This window comes from Bemisia tabaci, chromosome 7, assembly GCF_918797505.1.
Source record: "Bemisia tabaci chromosome 7, PGI_BMITA_v3".
NCBI classification, from domain to species: Eukaryota; Metazoa; Arthropoda; class Insecta; order Hemiptera; family Aleyrodidae; genus Bemisia; species Bemisia tabaci.
Genome location: NC_092799.1, coordinates 2520328 through 2525673, shown reverse-complemented (window position 1 = coordinate 2525673; position 5346 = coordinate 2520328). Strand labels below are relative to the sequence as shown.

The following is a 5346-nucleotide window of genomic DNA, read 5'->3' as shown; positions in this document are numbered from 1 at the left end:
CGTTCGTTAATTATTTTTTCACTTCCATTGAGCTTTCCTCTTTTTCTCAACTTCAGGGCCCAAGAATGTTCTTCACTTCTAATCAGTGAGGTTATATTTAAAAATATTGTCCAAGTAAATTTGTTCTCCTAAACCATCAAGACAGAAAATAACCAGGAAAAAATTCACTGAAACGATTTCTCTTGTGATCAACTAAGGACTGCGGCGTCCAGTGAAATCAAGCGATTGACGGGTTGCAGCCGCGGTTATTGAAGGAGTTCCACCATTCCATAACAACTGCGTTTTTTAGGTACGAACTTGCCCTACACTGCCCATCACTGAAAAAGTTCAATCGTACTTCCGTGCTTTCATTTACTAATTTCTTAACGTAAAGAATATCAAACTCGGGAAACTAAGAAAAAATGCATTACAGAGTCACTATAAAGTCGATTGGAATCACCTGACTCGATTAGATTCTTCGGAGATAAAATAAAGCTAAAGAGTCGATCTTATCTGATAAAATATCTACAACAAACGTTAAAACCACGTATTATCATTGAGGGTTTTCAAAATGTCCACTTCTTTTGTGTTTTTTCGTTTATGGAATATTCTGTAGGCATAGAAGGACAATCAGGGAACTTTTCAGGAGAAATAAAGTATGGCTTAAAGCCTGATGTGTTGCGAACGAAGATACGAGGTTTCGTACTTCGGCCATTGATATCATTACTTTTAAAAGGTGTTCCCATCCCATAGGCATGTGCATAGTGGCCTTGAAACAAAAAAAAAAAGCGACAAAGAAGTACCCAAAAACGACTTCCAGAGGGTGAATCTATGGTGTGTGTAGACTTGAACTTGCCAAAAATCAAAATCTTGGCTGATCCAATTTTCGAAAAATCGCAATTTGAAATTAGGTTGTAAACGCAAGATGTCTACTGTTTTAGATCGAGTTCCTCCGCGTATAGTATGACTGCTCATCTGAAACATGATGATGGTAGAATGGAAAATATTGAAATATACGTGGTTTAGATGTCCAGGAAGAGGGAATCGCCGTTTGAAATTCCGAACCCCCCCCCCCCCCCATCCATTCACGAAGGCAGCCAAAATTGCTGCCGCAGGGGTGAACAAATCATTACCGTGAAACAACGCCAAGTGAGGTATCGATTCCAGTATTCTTTTGGTCGCGAAATCCAAATTTTGGGTTAAAAACCGAATTTCATGCAAAGAATTCCCCTCTCCTCTCAATTCAAGAAGACAGCCGAGACTGCCACCGCAGGAGTGAAGAAACATCCTGAAACAACGCCGAATGAAGTATAGATTTCTATGTGTTTTTGGTGCACTGGAAAAAAACACATTGGATCTAGAGTCCAGACTCTTAAAAACATCGACAAGAAAAAATACTCTTGATTCAATCAGATTTAAGCTTAAATCAAGAACCAAGCCTCTTCATTTGAGCGGATTTCTTTTTGATTTAAGCTTATATCTGATTGAATCAAGAGTCCTTTATCTTGTCAATGTTTTCAAGAGTCTGCACTCTAGATCCAATGTGTTTTTTTTCCAGTGTGGCAGAATCCAAATTTTAGCTTAAAAACCGACATTTCATGCAATGAATGTTCCAAATCTAAGGTGGTGGCTGGAAGCCAGGTACAGGCAACGCAAGCTCTCTGGATCTCTACGGGTGGCAGGTTAGATGTCGAGCGATTCACGAATGAGGTCTTCCATCTCATACAAGTCCCGATTTTCAAAAACATAGGAGAATAAACGGAAAACAAGGCTAAAAAGTACACATACAAATCCGAGGCGTTTTGGCTCAAATTTTCAGTAGGAAGAATAAAAATAAAATATAAAAATTACAAATAGAAACTTGCAGACTACATGATGGCCAAAAAAATCAAAACAAATCTTGTTCTTGACAAATCAGGTCTTTGTTTTGATTTTCTCGGCCATCATGTAGTCTGCAGGTTTCTATTTGGAATTTTTGTACTTTATTTTCATTCTTCCGACTAAAAATGCCTCAGTTTGGATTTGTATGTGTACTTTTGAGCCTTATTTCCCGTTTATTCTCCTATGTTTTGATATCACCATTGTCACGGACTGCTGCTTTAGAACTTTTAATCTATGATTTTCAAAAATTGACATAGTAACTACTTCACACAAAAGAAGCCTATCTTTAATTTTAAATTTAGGTAGAGGACTTCGTTGGTATGGAAATTTTGGCACCAGTCATAAACATATTGACAGAAATAGTACACTTTAGGTTCGCCTTCAATTTAACCCAATAGGCAACAAACTGACGGAAGAGCGCGAATAGTTAACTATTCAAAAATCATAAATTAATCACTCCATTGAGCCTCTTATACTGCCGAGCTAAGAAAGAACGCCGCACGAGCCTTCAGACGTTGCCAAGTTTCCATCGATAAAACCCGAATTTACTTGGAAAATTGCGAATATGATTTTCTTAAACTTTCTGACAATTTTGTACGCAGTTTGATCTAAAATATCTGAAAATTTCAAGGGAAAATATGCATGAATGTTGTCAGAAATACATGTTTTATCAAGGGAAATGTGGTAACTCTCGAATGTTCATACGGCGTTCTACCTTAGCACGGCAGTATTAGAGGTGAGAGGTTCATCACCGAAGTTCACATTTAAAATACGTTTTCTCGACTTAAATTGTATCACAATAGAAAGAGAGCGGGTAGTAAAGCTCAACACTACTCCTAAATCATTTTCTTTCCAAATAAAATTTGGTTAATTTCAATTTAAATCAGTCCACACTCGGGGACTCCTTAAGGCTCCGTAAATAACGTACAAACCGCAAGGGGCCTCCGCAAGGGAAGGAGCTCATTCTGCCGTACTAAGAAAAAACGCCGTAAGGACCTTCAGACGTTGCAAAATTTTCTTTGATAAAACGCAAATTTCTCGGTAAATTTATGGATATTTTCCTCTCAATTTTTCAAATAATTCAGTGCGCAATTTTACCTAAAGATTCTGAAAATTTAAAGATAAAATGTCCATAACTTTCCTTAAAAATAAACATTTTATCGAAGAAAATTTAGCAACTCTCGAATGTTCATACGGCGTTTTTCCTTAGCACGGTAGCATTAAGGTACGACTATGATCACGACCCGAAGTCTCATATTAATAGTCCTGAAGCAGTGACCTTGGTGTTCTGCCTAGCCCGTATTTTCCTCAACTCGCACTTATTTTCTTTTTTCCTCCTCAAAGCAATGTGATGTAATACGACCCATTTCAAAATTAAAATAACCGCTGATTCAAAATATGCGAAAGGTCAGGGGTCCCCGCAGACTTCGACCGGAGATAGCGCCTATTTCACACTTCAAAAATCTGAACTTAATATTATGCAGATGCGCAGCGCACCGTTCTGAAGCGTATGGGTTCTTGTGACGTGGATCGAATACATTTTCACAGCTCGTTTGTTGTTGTGCTAAAAGATCGTAGTTTTAATGGAGTAAGGATGTATCTCTACTTACACATGAGACCCGGAGAGTATGACGTTTTACCGAAACAAGGGCTCACGTAAAGATTGAGATATGCCCTTACGTCAGGGGAGAAAATAGATAAAACAGGTAGCTTGGCTTGCCGATACTTTTCTCTTCACGAAGAATGAAAACAAGCAGGAAGCTCCAACGCATTGGCGTCGGAGAGCGGCTCTGGGGGCAGTAGTTGTAGTCAAGAATGAGGGCCTAGACACATTTTGTCATTGATGTACAATCCGACAACTGTCGATTCATGTTTTGTAACTTAGCAGATTTACGTAGCCGGTGTATAAATGTGTATTGGGCTTTGATATGGCGAATACATGGCATTATCACTTGTTGTATACTTTTAATTTTGAAAGCTCTTTGGAGGTCCGCTTCCTAAAAAATCTCTGGTTGATAAGTCGTTTAGCGAGGCTGCAAAAAATTTGCATTTTTATATCTGAAAGTGTAGGTATTGGTTTTTTGTATAATTGTTTTTTTGGATTGCTGGAAAAGTAACGCATACTTCTATAATTTAGGACTGAGTCAGGGAAATATAAGGTTCGTTAAATAGTAAATATTCCTAGTACCGTGTGACACTATTGTTAACGAAAAGTTTTTGCAACTTGTCAAAGAGGTTGTTGAATGATCTTCGAATAACTTTTGATGAGCTAGAGGTAATGGTTCTATCTGCAGCTCGTGGACTTCTGTACGATATTGTCCAGAATCATCTAAATTTTCAAAAAGTGTCCGCTTGTTCGATACCCAATTTGCTCATTCATGCATACAAGGAGAAGCGCATGAAAGCTTTAGCAGACATTTTGGAGATGAATCAAGAATTAGATGAAGAATTTATGACTTAAATCACGGCACCTTAATCACGGGATGACCTTAATTACGGCAACTATTTATTGTCCATGAGATGCAGATGGTTCCATTTCCCTAGCTCATCAAAAGGTATTCGAAGATCAATTTCATCAGCCACCCGTACGAACCACGTTTCTAGTGACCCGTACTTGCTTCGCACGTATGAAACATACAATCAGAGAAAACAGAATTCATCTTACAATAATCAATAATCAGTAGGACATGAATCGTTGCGATGTATAATACGACATTATAATGCGGCATTACTATTGTAATTCATTTTAATGTTTAGGGGCATTATAAATCATTATTGCCACGTCGGAATGAAATGTTGTAGACTGAATTGAAAAGCATGTTGGCAAAATTTATTATAAAAATAGTATAACATGTAGGTACATAACATAAAGGTAATACAAATTAAATGATTAGAGCGTGTATATTTCATTACATTATAGGTATATTACAATCATTTTTGTCATTGTTGGAAATTTTGATAGTTTGAATTTTGATAGTTGATAGTTGATAGTTTGAGAGTTGAAAATTTGGTTATTTTATTTAGTTAAGGTGATTCGATAGACGCCATATTTTGTGTCAGAATGGCATGCGACATATCCCATCAATTGGTTCCATTTTTTCATTTACTCATCATTTTTCTCCAATTTTAAGTTTCGCAATTCTGTTTTCAGGAGACTAAAGCACTCACTTATCAATTTGTATATTTATATTGAGTTAAGGGTAGAGACGTATTCCTCACCGGAATTGAGGAATGGAGGTGTTACAGTAAGTCCGGCATTAGGTTCCATTTCGACATCAGCGACGATCAACGCTACGATACTGGAAGCCAGTCTTCCGATATTAAATCCCTAGCGGGGAAGAAAAAAAATGCCTAGATTTCGCTAAAAATCCCTAAATCCCCAGATTTGCTCAAATATACTTAAAAAATCCCTAGATTTTGCAAAAAGCGCCATTTTTAACGAAGAATCATGATGTCATTCGATGTAGCGATTTGCAATATTTAAAT

At 37.3% G+C, this 5346-nt stretch overlaps 1 protein-coding gene across 1 annotated transcript in view; it reads right to left on the bottom strand.

Annotated features, from left to right (window-relative positions):
- MKP-4 (dual specificity protein phosphatase MPK-4) overlaps positions 1 to 5346 on the bottom strand; it is a 181495-nt gene that overhangs the window by 40263 nt on the left and 135886 nt on the right. The gene's annotated exons all lie outside the window — the stretch shown is intronic.